This window comes from Erinaceus europaeus, chromosome 7, assembly GCF_950295315.1.
Source record: "Erinaceus europaeus chromosome 7, mEriEur2.1, whole genome shotgun sequence".
In the NCBI taxonomy this organism is placed as follows: domain Eukaryota; kingdom Metazoa; phylum Chordata; class Mammalia; order Eulipotyphla; family Erinaceidae; genus Erinaceus; species Erinaceus europaeus.
In genome coordinates, this window is record NC_080168.1 from 30,464,661 (window position 1) to 30,480,471 (window position 15,811).

The 15,811-nt window shown below is 40.9% G+C and overlaps 1 non-coding gene across 1 annotated transcript; it reads left to right on the forward strand.

The window, feature by feature from the left end:
• Window positions 1-4,640: 4,640 nt before the first annotated feature.
• On the forward strand, window positions 4,641-4,804 carry LOC132539547 (U1 spliceosomal RNA). The gene has a single exon (XR_009550904.1). It is a non-coding gene; the product is annotated as a U1 spliceosomal RNA (small nuclear RNA).
• Window positions 4,805-15,811: the final 11,007 nt, after the last annotated feature.

The window sequence follows — 15,811 nt, forward strand, 5'->3', positions numbered from 1 at the left end:
TCTCTGGGGCTCAAAGCCAGACTGACTTAGTGGATTAAGCTCTGAGTTTTCACTACAGGGATGGATTTCAGGTCAACACGGGCCTACAAATCTATGTGGGGGATGGGGGAGACAGGAAAGTAACTGATGATTTGCAGAATGCTACCCCAGGATGGCTTCCAGAGCTGTGTCTTAGAACTCACTGAATTCACTTGGGAGAAGGAAGGTGTCATAGTCACTCTGATACCTGAAATGCTAACCTGGGGGGTAATTGCCCAATGCCAACTTGGAACAGGACAGCTTTAATTTCTTTGTGCCAGTCAAATGCAATTTTGTCAATTCTGTACAAACTTAGATAATTATTTCTATCACCTCAGGATGATTTTTTCCCCCCTCCAAATCACTTCAAAAAAGGCAAGAAGCAGGTGCTTTTTGTCCTGGCTGTACCAGTCTCAGGCCCCTACAGCCTCCAACAAACTAGCTGTCACAATCTGTATGTACAGACATTTGCACTTTCTATGTGAGAGTGTATTAAATATAGTGCCCGGGGTGTCTTAAAATTGGTGGGACTTTGGGGACCAGGTGGTAGCGCAGTGGGTTAAGTGCACATGGATCCAGTTCAAGCCCCCTGCTCCCCACCTGAAGTGGGTCACTTCACAAGTGGTGAAGCAGGTCTGCAGGTGTCTTTCTATCTCTCTCTCTCGATTTCTCTTTGTTCTATTGGCAACAATAACAGCAATGACAACAACAACAAGGGCAACAGAAATGGAAGAAATGGCCTCCAGGAGCAGTGGATTTGTAGAGTAGTCACAGAGCCCCAGAGATATCCCTGGAGGCAAAAAAAAAAAAATGCTGGGACTCAAGTTAAGACTGTTCAGAAAGCCTGACATCAATTAAAATGGTATCTCAACATGAGGAGTTGTATACTTCCTTTGTTTACTTCTCTTCCCACTTAGCTAAGAAACTGTCTGTAGGTCTGGCAATGGGAAACTGGTGTCATTTTTTTTTTCATTTTACTGAATAGGACAGAGAGACATTGAGAGAGGAGGAGGAGGAAGAGAAGGAGAGAGAGAGAGAGAGATAATGATAGACACCTGCCGATCTACTTTACCTCTGTGAAGCTTCTCTCTGCACGATCCAGGGCTTGAATCCAGATCCATGTGCGGGTCCTTGCACATAGTACTATTTGTGCTTAACAGAGTGCACCACTACCTGGCCCCTATCTTATTACTAGTTCAAAGGCATGATAAAAGGTTTTTGTTTAATTTTTAAAAAAGTTATTCCCTTTTGTTGCCCTTGTCGTTCTATTGTAGTTATTATTGTTGTTGTTGCTGATGTCATCGTTGTTGGATACGACAGAGATAAATGGAGGAGGGGAAGACAGAGAGAGGAGAGAAAGATAGACACCTGCAGACCTGCTTCACTGCTTGTGAAGCAACCTCCCCCCCATAGGTGGGGAGCTGGGGGCTCGAACCAGGATCCTTAGGCCCGTCCTTGTACTTTGAGCCATGTGTACTTAACCCATGGTGTTACTACCCGACTCCCATGATAAAAGGTTCTGAGGTATCTCTTTCAGAAGCAGTGCTCCAGTTTCCTGTGTTGTATCTACAGTAGTCCTAATGTCATAGGTATATAGATATGAAAGAAAAGTCTCCAATTCAGAGGTGAGGTTTGGATGGATGGTGAAGGTCTTTTTAAGTTTTCTGCACCACTGTGGTTAAAAATACTGAGCACTGGGTGTCGGGCAGTAGTGCCGCGGGTTAAGCACATGTGGTACAAAGCTGAAGGACCAAGGACCGGAATAAGGATCCTGGTTCAAGCCCCGGCTCCCCACCTGCAGGGGGAGTCACTTCACAGGCGGTGAAGCAGGTCTGCAGTTGTCTATCTTTCTCTCCCTCTCTCTGTCTTCCCCCTCCTCTTTCCATTTCTCTTTGTCCTATCCAACAACAACAACAACAATAAAAAAGCAACAACAGGGAAAATAAATAAATATAAAAAAATTTTAAATACTGAGCACTTGGATTAAAATTTTTTATTATTTTTATTTATTTATTGGATAGAGGCAGTCAGAAATTGAAAGAGAAGGGGGAGATATATATATATAGAGAGAGAAGTAGAGAGAGGAGACACTTCTAACGCTGCTTCACCATTCACAAAGTTTTCCCCCTGTAGGTGGGGACCAGGGGCTCAAACCTGAGGCCCTGTGCATTGTAACATATGTGCTCAATCAGATGCACCAGGATTTGGATTTTTTTAACAGCTTCTTCTTTGGAGTCCAGAATCTCTACCTACATGACGTCATATCTTGGAGATATTATTGGAGATATGCTTCCTGTTTCCATGCTGCTCTTCAGCTGTGCTGTGCCTGAGTGTGACTAGAATGTCTCATATACCACCACACAAGTAGCTAATGCTTGTGAGATACAGTCGATGTTTTTCAGGGCTGGAAAAAAAAAGTAAGTGAATTTCCTATCAGGTCAGGTTGCCCTCTCTTTGAGATACTATTATTATCTAACAATGATATGCTTATTTATTCCAACATGTATATATTTATTGAGTGCAGGGCTAAGGTTGAAGGAGGAAAACCAATCTGGAGGTTATTAGATTAGTCTATGGAAAAAAGATAATGGCAGCTAGGACAGAAACGATGACGGTGGAAACAGGCAAAGAGTGTGTGCTGAAGATGTAGGTGTGAGCCGGAACTGAGAGGATGAGCCGGATGCCCCGCACTAGTTGGGCCCTGAGGCTACAGTAGCAAATAATATAAATTAGATTTCTGCTTTTATGATACATATAGTGCAACAAAGAATAAAGACAACTGCATACATTTAAAGTGTCTATTATTGGTTGTGATGTTGTCTAGTAAAGAAAGGAGAGTGACTCAGGGTGGAATAACTGGAAGGAAGTTAAGGGGCTACTTAAATGGGATTGTCATGGAGTGGCCTCCCATAAAGAGGAAACTTGAAGGTTGAGAAGGAGGCACAGGGGGCTGGGGAAACACAATCCAGCAGATGGGAAAGCCTGCATGATGGTCACGAGGCAGGACAAGCTTGGCACATCCCAGGAATTGTCAGAAGGCTGGTGTGCCTGGAGTTGTCAATGAGGGGGGATGGAGTGTGCTATTGGTAGGGTTGCCAAGATCATGCAGAGCCTGAGTGCAGTGTTTAATTTTTTTTACTCCAAAAGAAACTAGAAAACAGTAAAGAGTTTGACATAGATAAACGTAAGATTGGATTTTTGTGTAGAGAGATTATACTCACCGGTTTGTTAACTATGGACCACAGGTGGATAATGTCAGGAGGGGCAACCGACAAGGTTTTGTTGTGGTCTAAATAGTGGCTTGAATTAAGAGGGTGACAGTAACGATAAGGAAGAGAGAATTTATTATAGCTATATTTGCACATAAGGAAAAGAACCCAAGTTGGTGAGAATGTTTTGCAGATACCTATCATGGGGAGATGAGAGGTTGTGTCCAGGTGTTAATGACTACACTGTAACTCCCTACTGATAAAGTGACAAATATATATATGTGTATATATATATAGGGGGCAAGTTGTTAAGACTTAGTGATTTATTGGATGTTATTGGTGAGTAAATAGGGTAAATAGACACTTTTTCATGTGTATAATTGGAAAATAGTTAATAAAGCTAAAAAGATTGCTATGGAACCTTCCTTCATCTTGCTCTCCTATACCACATTGCTTTTTCAAACAACTATATTCTGGGAACAGTACTTGCTGGGCTGAGAGTTAAGAGGTTTGCTTTTTGGTTCAACTGCTGCCCACAAGCGGTTGTCTGATCCCAACTAATTCATGATGCCTTGGTCTTCTTACTTACTGCTGCTGTGGACAGGAGACCTACCATACTTTGAACTAGATTGATTTGTTCTGCTTGGGCTTGGGATTTCTTTCCACTTCCAACATTGTCTCTAGGGTACACATTCATATGAAGGGACTTGATATCAAGTTTTGTAGTTGTGCTTGGAAAGGCAAACTCTTTGGCTTTCAATCTAATAATAATTGTCACATACACCTGCATAAATGCTATAAAAAAAAGGCCAGTAATGGCATATAACTAGCATCCCAGGAGGTGACACAGTGAATGAGGTGTTAGGCTCTCAATCATGAGGGTGGATCTGTGTCATTATATGTGCCAGAGTGATACTCTGGTTCCTTCTCACTATCTATCTACCCATCACTTGTCACCTATTTTCTCTCTAGTTCTCTGTCTCATAAACCAATGAGTAATCATTTTTTAAGTTTTATTTATTCACTAATGAAAGGGATAGGAGGAGAGAGAGAAAGAAAACCAAAACATCTCTCTGGTACATGTGACGCTGGAGAATCAAACTCGGGACCTGATGCTTGAGAGTCTAACACTTTACTCACTGTGCTAGCTTCTGGATCAGTAATCATTTTTCTAAAAGTCATGTATATGAGGAAGTCGTTAGATTTCAATTCTTATTAAGTACCCCAAACTGATAACATTTTATGGGGCATTGCTTAGACATAGTTATCATACATCTTTTTATTAACTCATTCACACAGAGTAAAATATTTGAGTTGTGTGGTTGACACAATGTGCTATATACAAATATAGCCACTTTTCTGGCAGCACCTTAAAATAACACTTTAGAAAGGCATTTGGAAAATGTAAGTGCTATATTTACCTGGCAGGGGAGATACTGTGATCACAAAGGTGGTTTTCCCAGGGCGAGGCTTATCCAATGCACTCTGGATTGGCTGACCCCTGTGATTTCCCCAAATGTGGGGGACTCCACTGCACAATTTGTGGTAGTGGAGGACTGCGTTTGTGCTCTCCCCTGAAAAAGAAAAGAAAAGAAAACTTAGGTGCTACACAAATGTCAGGTGCTATTACTATTCAACTATCAACTTAATAGATGATGATGATGATGATGATGTAAGGAGAAATTTTATTTTCTGGTAGGTAATAATAACTTAGAACTTGAATGTTAGGGTTTGACAGAGAGTGACATTGTAGACACAGTGCACCAGACATGTCACTTTTGTTGCTGACCTCACCCCAATTCCCACTCTGGAGATAGTGTTTTCCAGTGGTGATTGACCTCTGGCTCTTGGTTACTGACAGTTAAATCAGAAGCATCACCTGACTCACAGGCACTAATCTATGGATTGGCCAACAGTGTGTGATGACTCAACATAATCATTCTCTTATAGCACAGGCCTGAAACCATAGTATCCTTCATTTGTCTTTCCCCCTGGCCCCCTGTAACCTATTTACCTGCTGCTATATATTATATACCTGTACATGAAAATATGCATATGTATGTGCATATATATTGTCTCTGTAATAGGATTTGAATGTCCTCACTGAGAGTCATCCTTACCTATACCCAGGAGGTCCGTTTCTCACTATTCAAAAATCTCTTCTAAGTAACCTGTGTTGCATTATAGTAAACTACCTGATCTTTCCAGTTAAATGATCATTTCCCTGAGAAAATAAATTGTCAGATTTCTCTTTGAATTCCATTCTAACTTCACCCTCACCATGACCCCGCCCACACACACACACATCATTTTTCACACAGGAGGAACTGGCTAATTATTTGTTGATTGCCACTAACGGAATTTACCTAATGCCTTTCTCAAATAATGGCAGTTTAAGAAACCAAGTCCATTTGATATTTATCTGCAGTTTTCAGTTAGTGAAAACTTTTTTTCTGCCAAGTACCTTTCTACTTGGCGTACTTTGGAGGCCTGCCCTATTAACACCTACTAGCAATTCTCATTTCTCTATTAAAAGTTTTAATTTGTGCAAGTTTATTCAAGCAGGGAGAATCGCCAATTGTAGTTCAGCAAAAACAGATCTTGCGAGGGTTGTGCTATCTTGGGCATGTCAGATGGCTAAGAAATAAATAAGTTTCAAGAAAAAAAATAAAGCCTTAGTAGTACAAGAAGGGAATTTGGCAAAGGGAAAGATCTTATAGAGGAGAGTGAAAGTGAGAAGACAAGAATGTTGGTTGAAAAGTAGTTTAAGGAGCCGGGTGATGGTGTCCCTGTATAGGCACACATAGTATGGAGCATAAGGAACTGGGTTCGAGCCTTCAGCTCCCCACTTGCTGGGGGGCTGCTTCAGGAGCTGTGAAGCAGATTTGCAGGTGTCTGTCTTTCTTTCTATCTCCATTTCCTCTCTCAATTTCTTTCTGTCCTATTCAATAAGATAGAAAAAATGGTCACCTGGAGTGGTGGATTTATAGTGCAAGTACTGGGATGCATTGGATCGACCTTCCCGTGGTGCATCCCGTGAGTACCCATTCATTGGGGAAACTGATGATCCTTCCTAGCTGACTGAATCCACATGGATCCCAGTCACTTTCAAAGCCATTAACTGGCTACGGAAGAAGGGCAAACGCTAGAAGAAGAAGAAGTGCAAGTACTGAGCCCCAGCAACAATCCTGGAGGCAAAAGGAAGGAAGGAAGGAAGGAAGGAAGGAAGGAAGGAAGGAAGGAAGGAAGGAAGGAAGGAAGGAAGGAAAGAAGGAAGGAAGGAAAGAAGGAAGGAAGGAAGGAAGGAAAGAAGGAAGGAAGGAAGGAAGGAAAGAAGGAAGGAAAGAAGGAAAGAAGGAAGGAAAGAAGGAAGGAAGGAAAGAAAGAAGGAAGGAAAGAAGGAAGGAAGGAAAGAAAGAAGGAAGGAAAGAAGGAAGGAAGGAAGGAAAGAAGGAGTGAAGGAGTGGGGGAGGAAGGAAGGAAGGAAGAAAGTAAGTAGTTTAATGGAAACCAGACTACTGGTACAAAAAAAAAATCTGCTGCTAGCTTTGTCTTCAGAGATCCCAATAGTTCCATAAACACTGTCAACATGGTAAGATGGGCAACACTAATAAAAACAGAATCATTCATTCTTCCAGTTTCTGTATTAGACATATATATTTAACTGCATTTTAATTGAGGTAACACTGTGTAAATTCCAGGTGTATAGCGTTACAGTTTGACATCTGGGAACATTACATGGTGATCGCCACAAAATGCCCAGCTTCTACCCATCACTATGATATAAGACATTTTAATAGTATTCTTGCCAAAGTTCGTAGAGAAGAAAGAAGCTACAAATTCCTGTTAGAAAAAGCAGTTGAACTTGAGTTCGATATTGCTGAATACTCTCAGAACTGACCCAAAAGGAGAAAATTGGCCTAGCTGTTATCCAAAGCCTCTTACAGTTCAAACATTTGGAAACCCCACTATTTAAATAATAAATTTAATTCCTGGAAGCTCAATCTGAGTCAAACTCACCATAGACAAGATACTGAACTTTTCTGAGGCCAATTCCATACTTGCACAGCCCAGCTGCTAAGAACATCTTCCTAAGGGGAAAGTTAGAGAGTGTGGGACAGTCCTGAGCCCCTCCCACACATTACTTAATTAATTAAGCCAGGGACCAAACCCTAACCCACCATTTTCATCTCTTTGGTACAAAGTTTAGTTTGAAGTGAGAGTTCTGCTGATCTTGTGGGGGGGGGGTGAAGAAGGGGGAGAATCAGAAAATAAAAGGTAGAAAAAGATAAAGGAGGAAAATAAACTTTAAAAACCACAGATCTAGCAGCTTGTGAAATAACTTGTACTTTTTCACTTCCTCAGAAAGCCTTCCAGAATAAGGCAGAACTATTGATCTTTGTCCCGGAAATAGATCAGAGGGTTTGTTTTGTTTTTTTTTAAATATATCCCTGGTCTCACCAAAAAAAATGAAAATTATCTCATACCTTTATCTGACAGCCTTGTGGCACAGACAGATGCTGTATGGGTATGGAAGAGTCCAAGATGTTGCGAGTATTTTTTGTTACTGGCGGGCTCAACCCTCTGGTCCATACAGATGTTGTTTATGTGGTGGGGAAATTGTTTGCAATTACTGGAATAGAAATTTTGTTTCAAACTTTATGTATGGGAGATTACGGAAAGGATAGAAAGAGATTTGGAGCTAGATAGTCAGACTGTCTCTGGGAAACAAGACTAGAATTTAAGGAGGAGTCAGGGAAATAAAAACAAATAGGACCTTATTTTGTTAAGTTATTCAAAGTTTGCAAGGTGATATTATATATTGCTTCACTCAAACAGATATCTCATAATCTATAGCAGGAATAGAAGGGCAGAGCTCTCATCTTCCTAAGCCCTCTGTTAAGCCTACCCTTTCTGCCTTACTCTGCTACCCTCCTGCTCTTTCCCTGCTTCCAGGCTGTTGAAGTCTGCTGGAGAGACAATCTTGGCATATGAAAAATTCATGTGTCCAACTCTGACTTGGCTGTTGTCTCTTTTCAGTAATCATATTTATTATTTTTCCAGGCTCCGAGACCGTTTTTCTCTATCAGTTAATACAAATTTTCCTTTTCCCTTTATTGTGGATTAAAGGTGTCCATCCCCATGTCCCTACAAAAAAAAAAGTATGTACCTCTAAACCCTGAGACTGTGACTGTCACCTCATTTGGGAAAAGTACATAATTAAACTAAGAAAGAAAGAAATGGTCATCCTGGATTATCTAGGTGGGCTTTATATTCAATGATTAGTTAACAGAGGAAAATTTAACACATAGTGTAAAGATGGGGCAGGGTACATGAAGAGAGAGGAAAATATTGGGGGAAAATGTAGCTACTAACAATTTAATGCTAACAGCCACCAGGAGCTGAAAGAGGTGAGGATAGATGCTCCCCTAGAGCCTTCAGAGGGAATGCAACACTTAAAACACTTGGGTTTTAAACATCCGGTCTGGTCTGCAGAACTGTGAGAGAATAAATTTATGTTGTTTTAAGCTGTGTAGTTTGTAGTAATTTGTTGTGGCAGCCCTAGGAAGCAAAACTCTCCTTCAGCTCCTGGACATTCCATCATTCTGAACAGTACATAGCTTTGACTTCTACTTCTCCAAGAGATTAAGGTTATCTCCCCTTTGAACCTCTTACTCATTTGTTCCTTTTCTTTAACCTGTCTACCCTCTATCTGTCTTTGCAGAAATTGGCCTTTTTTCGTCCTTCTAGTGCATCTAAGAGAAAGGTACATATCCTCCTTTCTTGTAAAAACTAAATGATCTGATTAATTTCTCATGGGACATTGAATTGGTGTTCACCAATTTTCTATCTCTTTCTTCTTCTCTTCCTTCTTTTCCTCCAGGAGAAATCTTCAGACCTACAGTCCTGCTTCACCCCTGTGAAGCTTTCCCTCTGTAGGTGGGGAGCCTGGGCTTGAGCTCAGATCCTTTTGAGGGTTCATATGTTAGGTACTATATGCACTTAACTGGCTGTGTCTCCACCTGGTCCTCTCTTTTCTCTCTTTCCTTCATTTTGCATAGTTTTGAAACCAAAGAAAGACCCAACACTGGCTGCCAGCTATAGACCAATTTCTCTCCTCTCCGTGTGTGTACAAACTCCTTGAGAGGCTGCTTCTGTCACGTATTTCTCCTCTTACAGAGAAATTCCTATCACCCGCCCAAGCTGGTTTCCGCCCAGGAAGATCTACCTGCGAACAAGTCCTGGCCCTCTCGACTTATATTGAAAATGGATTCCAGAAGAATTTAAAGACGGGTGCTGTCTTTGTTGATCTCACAGCATCCTATGACACGGTCTGGCACCATGGTCTCCTAGTCAAGACCTCAAGATGCCTGCCTCCATGGGTGGCCAACACTATATCGTTTCTTCTCTAAAACAGAAGATTCTGGGTGCATCTGGGTGACAAGTCTAGCAGATGGAGACTTGTCTCAAGTGGCCTCCCCCAGGGCTCTGTTCTGGCTCCTACGCTATTTAATATTTACATCAATGACCTTCCAGAAACTTCTTCAAGGAAGTTCATCTATGCCGATGACATCTGCTGTGCTACTCAGGCATCCAAGTTTGACAACTTTGAGGAAACACTCACGAAAGACATGTCTCTGATATCTGATTACTGTAAAAAATGGTGACTAATCCCTAGCACAGCAAAAACGGTATCATCTGTTTTCCATCTACACCATGCCTCGGCCTCGCGTAAGCTTAATGTGCAGCTTGGCGATACATGAGAATCCGGCATGAAGCCCAGCCAGTCTATCTTGGCGTTACTCTCGATCGCACTCTGTCATTTCACGAACATCTCATAAAAACTGCAGCAAAGGTGGGCGCGAGGAATAACATCATTGCAAGACTGGCCAGCTCCTCATGGGGCGCGAGCGCTTCCACACTACGATCATCATCTCTGACATTATGCTATTCCACTGCAGAATACTGTGCCCCAGTATGGTTCCGTAGCCCCCATGTCCACTTGGTCGATTCCAAATTATATTCCTCCATGAGGATAATTTCTGGAACCATCCATTCCACCCCGGTTCCATGGCTGCCAGTTCTTAGCAACATTGCCCCACCAGATATTCGTCGGGATGCAGCATCATCTAAGTTCATTTCCCACGTCTACGCTCGACCGGACCTGCCAATATACGCGGATATCTTCGCCCACCCTGTCCAATGCTTGACGTCTCGTCATCCAATCTGGTCCCCTACGCCTACACTGAACTTCTCTGTTCCAGACTCTTGGAAACAGAGTTGGCAGTCAGCTGAGGTAAAGAACAAACACCTCATCACCGACCACTGCAAGTGTCAACCCTGCTTTGACCTAGCATGTTATGATCGGGCCCTCCTCAATCGCTATCGAACAGGCCATGGCCGGTGCGCCGCTATGTTCCATCGCTGGGGAGCCAGAGATGACCCGAACTGCCCCTGTGGCTACAGACAGACTATGACCCACATAGTCAACTACTGCCACTTCTCCAGATTCAAAGGAGGTCTCGAAACTTTACATCAGGCTCAACCTGATGCTGTTGACTGGCCACGGAAGAAGGGCAAACGCTAGAAGAAGAATTTTGCACTTAACTGGGCGTGTCTCCACCTGATCCTCTCTTTTCTCTCTTTCCTTCATTTTAACCTCTTCTCCACTTCATCTTTTTCTTTCATTTTTTAAATTAAATAGTTAGTAATGATAAATAACTGTGTAAGATAACAGGGTTATAATTCCACACAGTTCCCACTGGTAGAGTTCTGTGTCCCATTCCCTCCATTGGAAGCTTCTTATTCATTTTTTTTTTTTTTTTACCAGAGCACTGTTCAACTCTGGCCTATGGTGGTGGTGTGTGTTTGTGTGGGGTGGGGGGCTCTGAACCTGGGACTTTGGAGTCTCCAGCTTTCTATTTTTTATTCCTCTCTGGGGGTATGGACCAAAATTTTTACTGAGTGCAGAAGGTGGAAGCTCTGGCTTCTGTAATTGCTTCTCCCCTGGACATAGATGTTGGTATGTAGATTCATATCCCTAGCCTATTTCTGTTTATCCCTAGTGGGATGGGGCTCTGGAGAAGTGAGGTTCTAGTACACATTGGTGAGGCTGTCTGGGGAGGTAGGATGGTGTCATAGTAGCATCTGCAACTTGGTGCCTGAAAGGTGGCAAGATATAAAACAATTTGTTCAATGAGCATGAACCCAAAGGTATAAATAGAGCAGATGAAATTAGGGGTCTTCATATGGAAAGAAACTAGCAAGGCTATTCTATTCTATGTATGTTCCATGTGGTCTATGACTTTAGTAATTTATGCCTGAGCCTGACAGCTAACATGTAAGTGTACTAGAAGTATTGTCTAAGAAGATGATGTCAGAGTTGAGAATAGGCCTAGAAAGCTGGATTAGGGCAGAGAGAAGCTCCCAAACATGAGGAAAATATAGAAATACCATTAGCTGTTAATCTCATCTATCTGACCTAGTGCCCATATCATTTCATCTCTTTCACTGTACCTTTATACATGCTTTTCTTTTTAATATTAAAAACATTTACATATTCTAATGGCTTGCAGGAGACATAGTCTGTTTTCTGGGAATCAGTAATCTCTTTTCTTTTAAAGAGTGTCATTCTTGTGTGCCTTATTATATAAGAATAGTGACTGATTAGTCAGCCCTACCCCAGGATGTTTAACATTAGAATTAAGGAAACATCAGTGGAAAGGCTGAGGTGTTAAAAACTGATAACCACAACTTCTTTTTCCAAGGATAAGAAGCTAGTCTGTAGTAGGAGAAAAAGCATCCAAAACTCAAAGAGAAGCAGTAGTATAGTAGGAGAAATCAGACCAGTAGAATTCCAGTCCCTAATTATAGTCCCTGGAGCTTCCACACCCATGTTCTAGACCCAATTTTAACAGATGAGTCAATAAATTTATCCCATAGCTAATGCTTGTTCAAGTTCAGTTACTATCACCAGAAAACAGAAAAGCTCTGACCAAGAGGTCTCTCCTACAAACTCCTAGCATTCTTTGGCTCTCAGCAACTATATCCTTCTATGATGTCCCACACCATTACTTCTACTTCACAGGTAGTCTTCCAGAAAAACCCAAGCTTTATTTTAATTCTTCACATCATTCTTCAAAAGCATTTGATTGACACTTTCAAAGATGTTAAAGTACTCAGGATTCTTAGACAGCACCACAGCAATTTATTTATTTCTTTCTCTTTTTCATTCTCCTTTCAATGTACTATCATCTTCCAGTTCAATACTGGTAGATAATGTTAATGATTAGCTCATGGCATTCGGTTATCTGTCTCCATTCTCAGTAAAAACACATGACTTCTCTTAGTTCTGTGTAGTTAACATTCATCTAAATTACAAACCCCATTAAAAATATTTGTGAAGTGTTTTTAAAAAGGCTGACTCAGTGTGGGGCATGCATGCCGGAGTCCCCAGGTTCTGTTCCATGCCCTGCCTTTGCAGGAAGGGTATGCTTCTCTCTCATCTTTGACTTTTTCTCATAAAATAACTAAATGAATCTGAAAGGCTCTTTTCTTTGAATTACAAATTTTTTACTGTTTAATATGTCTAAGACACAGAAGAACACACACAGGCAAGCAAGTAAATGAAGAAAAATTCATACTGAAATAAGGACTGGAAAGAAAACTAAACAGTCTAATGGGACCGTGACAGGTCTGAGTGCCACATTAGACTGGTTTTTCAAGAAAAATCTCTCTGTAGAGGCAACATGTGAGCTGATACCTGAATGACAAGGTGACAAGCATAGAAAGATATGAGGATACACGTCTTAACTATTATGGTGCTGAAATTATGAAAGCGTGTTCATAAGGACCAAAGCCTGTTGTATGCTGCTTTCCCACACAAGGGAAGAACAATGAACAAATGTGGACCACCATGGCAAGACTGAAACATTCTGTTTTGCACATTGCATATGGCCAGAGATGGCAAGTAAGAAATGTGCAAATGCAAATGGTTGTGCTAGGCTGGTGGGAGAGCAAGAATAGTTTCCTTTCCCAAAACCAGTGATAATTTTTTGCTACAATATTTTGAGTAAAAATATGTATGGTATGTAACTTGCACATTAATTTATCCCCAGTATGAGTGTAGTTGCCATGTCTCTGCCATGAGGGTGAGGGTTAAACCATGAAAACATACTCCATTTTTCCTTCTTCTCCTTCTCCTTCTCCTTCTCCTTCTCCTTCTCCTTCTCCTTCTCCTTCTCCTTCTCCTTCTCCTTCTCCTTCTCCTTCTCCTTCTCCTTCTCCTTCTTCTTCTTCTTCTTCTTCTTCTTCTTCTTCTTCTTCTTCTTCTTCTTATTCTTCTTCTTATTATTATTCTTATTCTTCTTCTCCTCCTCCCCCTCCTTCTCCTCCCCCTCCCCCTCCCCCTCCCCCTCCTCCTCCTCCTCCTCCTTCTTTGGCTTGTTTTGTTTCACCATGAAGATTTAGTCATTCAGAAATGCTTGCAAAATAATGGTTCCTAAAGATTTTTCTATCTGTAAATATAAATGAAATATTAAATACGGATTTTGTGATGAAAAAGTAGACTTTGGACCTCTAAAACAGTAAGTTCTTCAAACACACATGGCAAACTTGACCTAGCCACTTGAGTTAAAGTACATCCCTCTAATAGATATTTGTAGAATTTTCAATGTCAGTGAAGTTTGCTTTAGAATAGTCTATTTTTGCAGAATAGTGCTATACCAATACTTTTCCCTTTCAAAATGGAATAACTTTTGGGTGTAGGAACTTGCCAAACAACAGAACAAACTCCCTTAGAAGGGTGAAAGAACAACAAGCAGCTGTTCACACAAAGAGGGAGACAACCCTGACCATCTGCAGTCTAAATAGCATTTACATTTGCATTTTCATCCAGGCACCAGTGCTCAAAAAATATACTCTTGTTCCAATCAAGGCCTGGATGGAACCAGAATGTGGAGCAACTGGGGGTTCATCTTTCAGCTATACTTTACTTTCATTCCGTAAGGAGTAAAGGTAGAGGTTGTCCTTTTTTTTTTGCCTTTCTCCCCCACCCCCAACACTCTTTCTATTCTGTCATTTGTAAATATGCACATCACACCCACTGACACTGGTAACTTTCAGTAAAGTGTAGGTTTTGTTTAGAGAGCCCATTTTAAAACAAACAGATGAAGTGCACATAATATTTTTACTACTCAAAATCTGGACTACATAGCATTAAACTGAATCACTGAAAGAGCTCCAAGTAAAACTGTATAATATTATGTACTCTGCCAGTGCTTGATTTTTTCCCCCTATGGAATTATAGGCATTATCCTTAAAATAAATATATAAAGGCTGATTTCTTCTCTGGAGTCCAGATTTGTATAGAATATTTTCACATTACATGATAAAGATAACACTTAAAATTGTTTTTGTTATTGTACCCTCAGTGAAAATATTCGTATATCTCTTTCTCTCTCTTTCTCCCTCTCCCTCACACACACACTTGCACACACACATACACACACACACACACACACACACACACACACACACACACACAATGTTTCAGAGAAACTATAGCATTTTGACAGCAGTATTGTTGGTATCTTCTAATTCTGCTTTTAAAAACCCCTTCTGTTTCATTTGGTTTAAATCCCCCCTGCTTAACACTGCATTCTATTTACATAACCACTGCTGTCTATTTACATAAATCACTTTTACATTTACATAAAGCACCACCTTCCCTCCAGGGCATTGGTGGTTTAGTGGTAGAATTCTCACCTGCTCCACCCCCTCTCCTTGTCACACCCTGATCCTCTCCTTGTCACACCCTGATTTTCACCAGTCACTTTTCTCTCCACCCTCTCTGCGTCACATCCTGTTCACACCCTACTTGGGAAGTATATATAAAGACAACATTGTTTGTTTTAGTTAGTTGTTAGTTTAGCTTAGCTTGGTATAGATTGCACTGCGTCCTGCATGAATAAAGAAATACTGCCTACAACCCAGCCATGAGTCCCAGGTGGTCTGTCTCCCGTCAATGAAGCTCAACCTGACATATGGCACCTGAACTGTTACCCGCCCGTGAAGCCAGCCTGGCGAAAACAACACAGTATTATTTGTGTAAATCTTTAGACAATCATTTATCCCATAAATTTGGATATTATCTTTGTAAAACAAGATTTATTCACCTTTAGTCATTAAACAAATAGCTTTTGAGTATTATGTTCGATTACTACTCTAAGAGCTAAGAATATAAAGATAGAAACATACGGTTCTTACACTCAGCAGTTCATTGGCAAGCAAGAAAACTGTCGGTCATGAATAGTTTTTGCTTTTGTGATTCTTATTTTTTTAATAATTTAATAGTAGTTTACATGATTATAAAATCACAGGGGTGTATTTCCACACTCCATCCATTACCAAAGTTTTGTGTCCCCAGCCACTAAAACTAGCCACCATACTTCCCAGTAAGACTTAGAAATAGTTTGGCTACTTCTTTTTCTTTTTCATTTTATGTGTTTCAACTCTCTATATTTCACTTATGAGCAAAGCCATATGGTAATTGTCTTTTTTTATCTCCTTCAATAAGACCAAAT